This window comes from Athene noctua, chromosome 2 (assembly GCF_965140245.1).
Source record: "Athene noctua chromosome 2, bAthNoc1.hap1.1, whole genome shotgun sequence".
Taxonomy (NCBI): Eukaryota; Metazoa; Chordata; class Aves; order Strigiformes; family Strigidae; genus Athene; species Athene noctua.
Genome location: NC_134038.1, coordinates 21,825,246 through 21,838,214, shown reverse-complemented (window position 1 = coordinate 21,838,214; position 12,969 = coordinate 21,825,246). Strand labels below are relative to the sequence as shown.

The window sequence follows — 12,969 nt, the reverse complement described above, 5'->3', positions numbered from 1 at the left end:
GGATACTCTCAGATAATAGTTTACGGTTAAAACAAATATTGCTAAAAATAGTAGGAAAACCAAAATTATAGCTAGTTTTAAATAAGTAGATTTTGGAGTATGGGTTCTGCTTGTTCCTTGCTTAGCAAGTCCTTTGGGCAGGACCTGTTTTTCCCTTACAGAAGACACAATGGTAGCAAGTACTTTGCCTGAGTGACCTTTTCAGCTTCTCAAGAAAGTATTTAAATCTATAACTCTATAGGGATGTTAAAATACTTTTTTTTTTTTTTTTAAACATCAGTGCAAGGAAATACTGCTCCTCTTGGAGAGAAGTAGTGAAGGTTTTTGCAAAGTACATGTCCTCAAATGCAGTTGAAGAACCTGATTCTGCAGCTGTCCCTGAGCATAATCTCTAAATACATGGTCATTCTTAGCTGCAGCAAACTCACAGGGAAAGTGTATGAACAAAACTACCTGGATCTCATCCTGTTTAGAACACCTGCATCACAATGCTGGGAAACATACAAGGATGCACGTAGCAGTATGCACAGACATATAAAATTCTAGTTCTTGCAATGAACTGTGTGTCACTGCATTTATTTACATGATACTGGCATCCTTCCCCAAGTTAATTATACCCCATTATGCTTCTAATGCTGTGATTATTTTAGTATCCCAACTTTTACTGTTCTTGAGTATTGTAGGTGGTATATCTTTTGCTTGGTTCTATCCATTTTCATCCAATCGCTGTCTGTTCATATAGCAACAGAAATGTTGAGGATTTGTGAATATGAGCAATGATGTGTCACTGATTTCACGGAGAGCAGGATTGTGTCCACCTTGTGTTTTTCAATGTGATGGTTAAACTGATTGCTATTCCTCTAGCTGGAAATCATTTTCAGGAAAAAAGAAATGTAATGGATTGAATTCTTCACTGTCTGGTCATGGCATTTTTATGAACTATGAATACTGATGGTATATGTAAAAGAAATTAAGGGACGTTTTAGCTGCTTTTATAAAGTACAGTGAAACAGAAAAGGGATTTTTTTCTTCCTATAGGTAAATGTTTAGGAGATCCAAAGCCTGTAAACCTCGGGCTTTGCCCCACAGAAGCTCCTACTGTCTTTGGTATTTTGAGCTGAAGCAATGCTGGAATAAATGTGTGACAGGTCAGCCTTAACGTGTAAGGGGGGAAGAAAGCACAGTTTGTTTTGGTTTGGTTTGGTTTGGTTTTAATTCAAAATGAAATTAGTAACATCATAAAATCTTTGACAGTGGAGAAAATACAAAGAAAGGATAACCTGTAAAGATTGAGTTAAATTCTGTTATCTGAACCACAAGTGCAATTCCTTTTGATGTCAATGGCAATAGTGTCTGTGTTGCTGAGTGTAAAATATGACCTGTTGTCTATTTGCTTGTCTATTGCGGAACTACAGATGAGACTGCATAACTGAACAGATACACCTGGACAGATTTGATTACCTTTGTTAATTGTCAGCCTTGAACCTGGCATTTGCATGAAATGACACTGAATATTTTATTTCGCACATGTTAAAACAGTGTTGAATTTAAAGGAAACAGTTAAAGGGTTCATAATACAAGTAGCCAGGATTTTAAATATTTTGCTGTATTCTCTATTTTATTATCATTATTGATCTACAGAACAAGGAGTGTGTGGGTCTTTTCCTAAAAATCAAGTCATATTTTGCAAAATCGTGTATGCTTAAAAATGTACCAAAATCAGAAAGACTAATTTTTTCGTTACCGAGTAATATATTTCTCTGAAGTTTTCTCTGAAACACCTAAAGATTCCAGCAGAACACCTTTTTTAATGATTGTTCTCTGCTGCCATTAGTTATACACCAATGAGAGATTGCAAAGTGACATATGGCAATAATCTGAAGCATTGCTACTGTTAGAAACAGACTTTATCTGATTTTCAAAGTGGTAATTTCCAAGTTTGGCCTTTAGTTATAGCTTTAGCATAAGTTTTTGTTTTGTTAGGCTTTAGGAAACATTTGAAATGAAGGTTGAAGTAACAGAGATTTGCAGTCAAATGATGAGATTCTTGTGTGCTGGATTCCTGAGATTTACTGAGCAAATTATAATAACAGACCAGAATCTCCCCCAAGGATGGCATCACCATGATGAATCCTGTGTCCAGGTTACAATACCCTCTTCCTTTTGAATTTTTTTAGAAACTCGCTTACCTCCTGTAAGCCCCATGACTCTTTTTGTGCCTGGTCAAGGAGGGCAAATACTGACAAGAAAGGTTGGCTTCTCTGGTGAATAACGTGGTGCAGTTCCCCCAAGTCTTTAAGAAAGACATTTGACCCTAGTTTTCCCCCAAGAAAAGTCCTTTTAATTGACCTGGACAAATAAATCGCATATACAAATAATCCTTTCCTTTCAAAATAATTATATACAACTGTAGCATAGCAGAAAGAGTTGGGATCCATGTCTACCTGGTAAGAGAAGTAGAGGTGTACAGTTGTTCAATAGGTGAGTTAGGCAAACACAGCAATCTAAGGGTAATATGGAAATGAGCTGGGGCATGGGGGATAAAAAGTCCACGAAAAAAATGGGTGATGAACTAACACATTTTAAAATAAAAAAAAATCTTGCATGGAATAATATAGTGGAAAACTAGGATTGTTATACATGCCTAGAATTACTGAAGAATTGCTTATATGTGTAGTATGTTCACTAGCCAGTACATTTCTAGACTATTTTGGACATATTCCTGGGAAATAAGCCAACACTGAAAAATAGGCTTGATGTTTAGAAAGCCTCTAGAATTAATATAGGGATCATAATATTGTAAACATTAAATTTAACTCTAGAAAATGTCCATTTGACTTTATAAAAAAGACAGATGTAAAAGGTAAGTTACTTTGAATGCTGTATGTCAAATTAGTTACAGAAAAATGGGAAGCATTTCAGAAGTTGGAAAAATACACTTGGAGCATATCCTGAGTCAGAGAAACGAATTCATGTCTTACTCCTTGTGAACATTGTCTTACCTATGTGTATTCCAGCACTGCACTTTCATGTGTTGTGCACCTTCACTCATCCTTATCCAAAACCTCAAATTAGCTGGAGCCATTACATCTACCTTAAAATTTTTTTAGTGAGACCAGAGGTATGTTTTTTTGTCCAGGGTCAATAATGTATCCTTCAGTTTGTACAGTGCAGGTGAGGTCTGTTGAGTTTTCTTTGAAACACAGATTTTTATTAAGAAAAAGAAAGCTAGTTTGTTCACTTTAATGGGTTCAATTCTCTGTAAAGAATAGCACATACTAAGACTTCTAACATCATGCACTGACATAAACATTTATAACAAAGAATCCAAATTCTTTTTTTAAACCAATTCTTTTCTTAAAGTTTGAAACAATTCTAGGCAAACAAAAATCTTAGTCAATGCTTCTTTTTAATGAAATTGAGTATTGTAATGTTGATACTGCACTAATGTTAAAATAATTGGTTTGGTTATTTTTCCATTTCAATTGTAAATGGCATCTTTAATCTAATGTACTGGAAGTTTGATAACTTTCAGTTTAACATGGACAGCATTCCAAAACGAACTTAAGATAATTTACACACTACTTTAGCCACTTATAGTTATATGGGCTCACTTACATGTAAATTTTGCTTTTATAAAGCAATATTATTTATTCATTTGTTCAAGTTACATGTATGTTATTCAGTTCTGCAAAGATGTCAAAGACCTTTTAATTTTATCTATGTTGAAGTGACTGAAGTGAATACTGTAAAGTATCAGTTGAGTATTTCTCGTTCAGCAGGAATCGATTGATATGGTGCATATTTTTTAAATGACATACTTGGGAATGCCATAAAGAGTAGAATTCCGCCTACTAGTGAAGGGTCTCTCTTAATTACATGGTAGGCACAAAGTAAAAGAATCAATAGAATTGATGTCCATGGGCCATGTCCTGCTTTCTCCACTTCAAATACAGAAGAATTTCCATGGCTTCAGTTGTTTTCAGCAATGAACTGTGGAAGACTTTACAACTGCAGAGATTTTTACTTTGTCATGACACTGCCATGTAGATGTTATAATGAAACTGTCTCAAATATTCAGGTAGATACAAGTATAAATTGGATTGCAAAGTCACCTGCTACTCTTGTAGAAATTAGAAAGTAATTTTTCTCATTTGTCTGAATTTTCTTGCATTTCAGAGAGATTTCAGGTCTAATACCTGCCTATTAATTTTCAAAGTACTGTGGTTAATACATTGTTTTGTTAAAATAGCTGGCAGTCTTCTGTGCAGTACTTAAGAAACAGAAGCTTTTAAAAAAACCCAAAAAAACGTTTTAAAAGTAGCCTATTTATAATGCACTATAGATAAATAATTCCATTGACAAATACCCTATTTACAGTCAATTCCTTTCATAACTAAAAGAAAAAAAGCAATAGTGGGGTTTACTAGAAAGCATCCCATTCCTGTTGTCAAGGTTTTAATCAAAATCCCAGGCCTTGTGGAGTAATCTAGGGATTTTCTCTTGTGTTTTATTAGTTGTTTTTTGAACTGGAATCCCAGTAATGAGCAAGCAACAAAACTCAGCTGTACATATGAAACTACCACCTATCACAGTCCTTTCAGTCTCAAATAGGATAACCAGAGCATAACTACTGTGAAGCAATACAATTATGAATTTCTTGAGGGGGAAAAAGGAGAGATAAGTGCACAGAAGTCAGCTAACACTGATGCACGGGTGGCTACAGCATGCAAAGGGTTAACAAGATTTTCATTTTAGATAGTTGCCTTAGTAACAATCAGAGAGCTCAGGATGTATCTTTTCTATTTGTGGGGAATGTTTAGATTTACAGAGTAGCTCAGCTTATTATATATCTGCCTTGATTGTTGGATAAGGTTCGTTGATTAAAAACAGAGTAAGATGCATTTTTATAATACTAAGGCAACTTGCCGCCCCCCACCCCTGCCTCCATCACTCTTTGTCCAGATCTCTCTCTGCTCTCCCAGTGCTCACCCATTTCCCAAGGTGTGGCTGTAAATCAAGTTTTACTTGAACTTTCAAGGAGCAGAGGCCGGTGTTGCCTGTGCTGCATGTGTCGGGAGCGCTTTGTCCTGAGCATCCCTCTTCTTCTAGCAGCTGATTTGGACAGTAAAGCCATGCCACAGCTAGTGCTGGGTTTGAGTGCTGCTTCTTTTGTTTGATGTCGCAGCTTGTGTTTGCTTGTTCACCATCCACGGCTCAGCAAAAAAAAAGTTTGATCAAAGGTCACCTCCATGGTGGAGGAGTGAAGAGGCAGATTTCTGAGCATTTGTTCCCCTTGGAATTAGCAGGAGCTGTCAGAGGCTCACGGGTTCTGCAGACGTGGCCACCTCCTTTCAATTTGCAAATGGAGTCTGAGCTTGTGAAAATTAGGCAATTATTCATTTCCTTCCATTCAAAACTGAGAAGGCTTGTGACCACCATATCAGGGTGCTGGATGCAGGGAGGCTGCAGTGACCCTCAAGCCAGGTGGCTGCCGTGTGAGGTTGACGCCCTGCACTAGCCGTGGCCTCACACCTCACCTGGAGGCCACTATCTCCTGGGAGCAGGGAAAAATCCCTGCTCAGTTGGGATGCCAGGTTCAAGTCTGCCTTCAACAGCTGCTGCCAATTAGTGCCAAGTGATATGTGGTAGTTGTTTGAAACTGATAGGGTGGCTGTAGTACTGTAGCATTTTAATGCCAATTTCTGTGACAGGAAGAAGAGAAATTCTGGTATAAAGTTTTACTAACTTCTGTAGTTTGATAGCTTGGACTTCTCTGAAGCTTTTTCTCTTTTAGAGCTCTTGATTTTTCATACCACTGATGCTGCTTGTTGTGTTTGGTTGCTTTCTTGGCTCCATAACACATACACTGAAGAGGGGCTTTCTTTTCCTTTTATTGACTTTACTGGGATACTTAAGTATGAGGAACATTTAGAAGCTGGCTTTTTAAATTTCTGCTCAGGTATCTGAAAATTGTTTTGAAAATTTTAGTGGAAGCAGAAGGGATTTGACTCGATTTTCTTTGAACCAGGAAAGGCCTTCAAGGAAGAATTACCTTTTGGAATTAAAAAATTGTTATTTGTGAAATTGGTCTGAGCCAACAACAGAATAGTTTTCTAATCACTTAACGTCAGCCCACAGTGTGGTAGTAGCCAGTGTGACTTACTACTCTGAGTTTTCGCTTCATAGAAAGAAAAAAAAAAAAAAAAAAAAATTTTAAAAATCAACCTGACTCCTATGACCTAGGGGCAAATTTGTTGTTCTTTTGATGCTCCCTACTTTTGAAAGTCAGCCCACTTTCACTTGAGGACCTCTCCTTGGTTTCGTGATCCCAAACAGAGGCTTTATAACTCCTGAGGGGTCCCATTATAGAATACAGAGCTGTAGCACTGCTGTCCTGAATGACTTAATCAGCAGACTGGTGACTGGCAAGAGCTTGACACCAATATTCTGTAGTCGTATATGTACCCAGTTATTCCATTCATCATTTTCACACTGTTTTGTTTCTACACATGAAAGTGAATGAATCCATCAACTCCCTTTAAGCAAACTGCATCACTCTTTTATCAATACCATCATTTAAACTTAGGACACCAGCCTGTGTATATCCATCAGCCCCAGAAATGGACATTTGCTCATAGTCAAATTCTTGTTGCAAAGAATTTTGAAATATCATTTATTTCTTTCTGATAAAAAGATCCTTTAAATAAACTTGCCAACCTGCCGGCTTCTTTGTCTGTTTTTACTTATTCTGAGTGATAAGTTTCTGAGTTCCCTAAAATCTGTTAAAATGGGAGGGGTTTTCTCTTCATTTGTTGTTATTTTCAAGTTTTAAACATAACACCAGCTCCCTATCTCCCTTTTAGCCCTTGTTTTATGTGTAAATGTTTCATAAGTATCTGAATTAATTTTCCAAGTAAAATTTATTTTCTTGGAACTGTTTTTACTTACAGAAAGACCCTTACACCCAGCTTCATTGTGTTCAAAACCAAAAGCCTGAAAACAGCATTCCTACACTACCTCTTTGTTTCCAGATTTTAAGATCTATTATGCACAGTGTAGTGCGTAATCATAATTATGCATTCATGATGATGTTTGTACTGGCTTAACTCAGGAATAGTGTGAGAAAGCTAATCTCGAAGCTACAGGCTGTTTTTCTGCACTTTAGATTCTGATCTGAGCTGTTTGTTGAGTCTTACTGGAACCAGAGCCCTGTAGACACTAGTCCCACTGCCGGACTCTCCATCTTTATCTCCAGTCCCAGTGAAGGACCTTCACCCGTTCTATGAAAACTTCTTTTTCTCATGGAAACTTGCATAGTTGCAGTTCATCATGATACATATAATCAGTACACTGAACCAATTTAAATGAGAGCTCCATTACACAACTATGTCATACAAGCTACAAAAAATTTGGATCCTTTTAATCTGCCATTGGGCATTTTAGAGAACTTCATTTTAATTTTTGTGTGAGAACAGCAAAATTAAAATCCTCATGCTTTTAAGACAGTGGTGAAAAAATGACCTGATTTTGTGTAACATATTCTTCAACTGAAAGAAAGTAACTGCTTGCAAGGTAAAGGTGCTGCTCTGCTCAGTTCATCTTCTTGGTCCAAGCCTTCTGAAATGATAAAGAAAATGTAAGCACCATTAATCCATAATTCAGATCTGTAAAAGATCATATTGATGAAAAGCATAGAATTTTGAAATGTATTTTCTCTGAAATCCCCATATTATTCAGTTACTCGATATAATTGATATTTATTTAAAAATCTATACAAAATTTGATGGAATGGTAGAAAAATTAAGAAATCAAAAATATTGCATAGTCATGTTATTTTCTACTGAACTAATTTTCTTGTGAAGTCTTTTCATATTCTGTGGGTTTTTTCAATGATAATATTTGGGAAGGGGTTTTCAGTGGAATGAAAAAAGTTATATTTCTTACATGAAAACGCTATGTGTATCTTATGAAAATTTAACCAGCTATAGGAAATTTTACCATATTCTGTCTTTGATAGATTAGAAAATAGAAATTATACATGTAAGTGAATTGAGAATAACCAAAAATTTCAATTATTTACAAACTTTTCCATCAATATTATATATATATGTAAAATTAATTGCTCTCCTCATTACTTATAGACAAGAAAGCATAGAGTAACATTGAAAATCAGTAATGGAACCTTGTTCTGACTTATTTTTACGTAAGCAGTCAAGAATCATGCATAATGCAACAGTCTACGAACTAGCAATACACTCACGGGAGATAATTTAAACTTGGTTTTTATGGACACAAGAAGCTGATTTTAAAGCCATCCTTAAGAAGGTTGTCCTTGATTTTACATTATCCTAGGTGGGTGTTTCAGTTTCTTCCATTTACTATCATGCTCACTGGGTGAAAAATATCCTAGTGTCTGCTTAATAGCGATGGATTTTTCTACATGAACATGTAAGGAGGAATTAGGTTTTACCCCATAATTATATATTAAATCAGTGTAAAATACAGTTGTAATCAAATCCTTTCATATCCCAAGGCCACACATTTGATACAGTACATTGGAAGGTCAGAATACTTAGCTGAGTATGCACCCCTTGAGACTCAACAGATGTACAGATACGCGGCCTAATCCCAAAAACACATTCATAAGTCTGGAAGATCAGAACTGAGCCCTAATTCTCTAAAGGACTGCCACAATGTTGTGTGGTCCTTTCATCCAAATTAGAATGATTCATTATGTATAGTCCATTAGCACCATCAGGGATAGGTGTGGGCCATAAAATCTGCATTAGGATTTCTAAATATGTCAAGGATAATCTTAAAATGAGATAAACTGTGATGTTTTAACAGAACTAAAAATAATTAATCAAACATGTAGACTTCTGGTTGTTGAATCATGCATTAAACCTCTACCTTAAATGATTATGCTGTTTTAACAAATATAAAACTTGGGCAGAGGATTATGTATTTGATTTACGCTGTTACCTTATAGAACTGTGTTTCCTGTTGGTAAAGATATATAAAAATACCTAATAAAAACATGCATAAATATCTTACAAAATCAGGAAGAATAGCAGAGAAGATTTTTTTTTTTGTTCTCCAATTTTGTTTCAAATGAGTTAGGTAGGAATTTATGTATATTTTGTGTGTATTCAGTGTATGCACCACTGAAGTTAAAGTATTGTGTCATCCTTCATCAAGAGAATTACACTATCATACCTATACTATTGACTAAAATACCTTTGTATTAAATACATATCTCATAAAGGCCTCACAATATTCATTGGAAATATAATTGTGATAAACCTGCACCGGATTATACAGTTAAAATATTGGACAAGCATACACAGAGAACTTTTTATTTTCTACCTTTCTGGTTCTGGGGGAAAAAAAAAAAAAAAAAAGTTATCTTTTCCTGATGGTAAAGCATGACTTTTTCTTATTCACCTTTCATGGCAAAAACATTCACTTTTCCAAAGTAAAATGCACAACTTGTATTTGCAGTTCCAAACAAAGTAATAATAATAATATGTTATAAGCAGAATCTATAACTACTAATCTAGAGTTCTGTATAATGGACTGTTTATAGAAGGCTTTATGAATGTCCTTATTAATTATTTTTGTATCTTTATGGATTCCTTACATAAAAATAAAGATATATAGTACATGAAATTTGGACTTCTGAAGATGATGGTTTAAATCATCGATTCCAGGATAAGAAAAGTACAACAGAGAAAAAAATACAGAATTACTGCAAACCAGAAATTATTCAGTACTACACTGTAACTAAGCTGTAGATACAGCAATCATTGTGGATAGTTTCAGTGTAATTGTCCCCTTGATCATCTGGAATATCTGTTGTCACATTAACTACCCCAGGCCCAAATGATCATTGTGCAAAGTAAGAGAGCAAATGTCAGACGATTAACAGGGATTGATGGTTTATCCCAGAATTTAGTCCCTTAACCCATCCAGCGTAAACTCAATGTTTGCAAATTGCAGCTGAGCCATACTGAGCAGAGTATTCATCTATTTCATATTAAAAATGTTTAGCAAAAGTGAAAGGAGTTACATTCAAGTAAGTGCATTCAGAAAATATTTACTGGCAAATATCAACAAGGTCTCATTAGTGGAGAGACCTAATTCTTAGAGTAGACAGTAATTTACAACAGGGAGGTTAACCCAGTAGGAAAAATGCACTGATAATTCAGTGTGAAAGTGTGCAAGCAGCACTGCATTATATCTTGTCTAAAGATAAGTTATATATAGTGTGATTTCATCAGTACAGGTGCATGTCATCTCTGAAATAGTATTATCCAAAGTATTCAACTTTACAGTAAAGCAGAAAGGTTCAATACCCGTGGCAGATACATGAGCACTAAGACACAATGATGGTGGGCTTGCTACCCGCAGGTATCCAGGTATCAACTCACCACAACAGAGATGATTCACTTAGCATTGTCAAGTTTCAGAATATCCTAATCATATTTATGCCAATCACAGCACTGGCTAAGAATACAGTATCCTGGTGCTGGTCATTGTGTAAACACACAATGCATGTATATATATACTACTTTCCCAAAGAATTAAATGAAATGAACAGGAGAGAGAGTAATAGGAGAAATGAAACGAGAAAGTCAAGTCAAGAGAGCGATTGCAAAATACACTGTTGTCCATCCCATGCTCTTTGGGAAGGGGAGAGTTATCTGGACATAGTCAGGTATATACAAAATGGAAGAAAGAGAAAGGTCAGAGGACAGGGCAGGGTAGGAGCAAATGCAGAGTGAAGCCAAGTGAAAAGACTTTATGAGAGGCAAGGACAGGACTAGAAAGCCCATCAACACAGGGCGGTGTGGTCAGGGGAAGCTCACTGAGTATTCAGAGGTCCAGTTTTCCCAGTTTTTCCATTCGGGTTCCTGTCATTTGGTTGTCACCTCTTTCAGGAACACATGGCAAGCAGCCAGAAGGAATCACTGGGACCCTCAGCTAGGACCAGGTGCTCCAGAATCTGGATTAATTACTTTAAACCTTCCTGGTTTTGTGGAATAGTTTAAAGATTGGTTTCAAGGGTATCCTGGTTTAAACAGAACAAGCTAACGTTGCTTTTGACAGCCATTATTTTGTAGATAAGTTACAATAAGATTTGATTTATGTTTATTTTACAGATCTGAAAAAAATATATTCTAGCTAGGTAACATGAAATGATTTCAATATTTAGCATACATTTAATTTGCATTAGGGACATTCAGCAACAGGCATATTTCATATTAATAAAACAATTGGAATCATATTAAAATCATGACAAGTGTTGGAAGATATTAACAGACCTAGGGTGTACTTTTTGTTTGAATATTTTCTTTGATCTGCATAGGTTTGTGGATATATGGTGAAATATATGTTCAGTTTTGTCACTTGACAAGTGATGATCTCTTGGGGTAAACAGTAGGGTTTCTCAGTTGCAGGGAATCCCAGCTGTCTTTTGGGATTCCATCTGTGTGTACATTTCTTTCCTTTATTTTTTTTCTTTTTTTCCTTTTTTCCCTCTTTTCTCTTTTTTTACCCTTTTTTTCTTCTCCCCCCCCTTTTTTCCTGTTTTCTTTACCTTTTTTTTTCTTTTCCCATTTTTTTTTCTTTTTTTTCTTCTTTTTTTTTTTTTCTTTTTTGTGTTTGAAACATTAAAGACTTCGGTCTGACCACAGCCTCTTCAAATGTTACCAATTCTTTTTCTTCCACTATCACAAAATAACCCAAATGCACACCCACATTGTAGACTAGGAATCTTGAAAGTCATTTCACAACCAGCTAGTGCACAGGTGCAGTACATCCACATTAACCACTAGCACTACGTAACTAGGATCCAGAGCCGTGGGGAGAAGAGACATGAGGACTTCTTCCCTCCCACCTTGTACAAGATATTGGAAAGTAACACTGACCCTTCCTTTTTTTTCTCCATCACTAGTTTCATGGCCTATCACAAGCAACAATTTGTCTGTCTTCTTTCTGCAAGTTAGCATGCCAGAACACCAGTTACATCTCTGTGAGTAGTCAGGTTCTTGTACTCTCTTCATCTAGCCGTTAGACAGGCATCTGATGGATGATATTTGAATGAAACACTGGATCCCATAAAGTTGTACAGTAGTAACAAAAACAGCTATCCCATGCTGGCTGCAGATTTAGGTCCTTAGTCCTTGCAAAATTTCTTTAACATTTAGCGTAAGTTTCAAGATCTCACTGACAGACATAGCAAGGGCTGTGAAAACTGAAATCTTGGTGCAATTGTACAATTCCAGAGTAGGTGTTTATAGGCTGGAGACTGCCATGTCTTTGCTTTATTTGGTGATGTTTGTTATCAGCATGGAACCACGGCACTGAACACCTCCAGTCTCATGTGAGTGGAGAGGAGTTGCCTCTGCATGTCTAGCAAAGAAAGCCGTGGCACTGTGAAGTGCTGCCCTAGGCCATGACTGGCAGGGTTTCCAGAGAAGCCTTTGAGATAAATATTCTTCCAAGACTGAATCCTCCTTGGAAAAGGGTAAAGAGTTTTCAGGGAAGCCACAGAAATTGAAAGACAGTCTAGATGGTTGCACACAAATCAGAAACAAATAGAGAGCCTGTGTCTGTCCACTGGGGTGTTTGAATGGGCTTGTTTTAGGGTTTGATGAATTTGTAATCAATTATATGATAACAAAATACATTGAGACAGTGTAAGCGTGAGGTTCAAAAACATCTTAAAACAAATATTAATTCATTAGGGATAGTTTAAGACCTATGCAAATCTCTGCTATTGCTCGGTCCAGAATGACCCCTTAGGAGACCTTCCCAACTGAACTGATTTGATGAACTTACAGTTTTGCTGTATTGAATATGGTGACCACCAAGGGTGAACTTAACCTCCCAAGAAAGGATATTCTGCACTTTTAGCATGTCAGAAGATACACCAACCCTGTGACGATCAAATTGAATTTAAAT

At 36.2% G+C, this 12,969-nt stretch overlaps 1 protein-coding gene across 5 annotated transcripts in view; it reads left to right on the top strand.

The window, feature by feature from the left end:
- Positions 1-12,969, top strand: part of ZFPM2 (zinc finger protein, FOG family member 2) — a 315,049-nt gene that overhangs the window by 186,942 nt on the left and 115,138 nt on the right. The window lies entirely within an intron of this gene.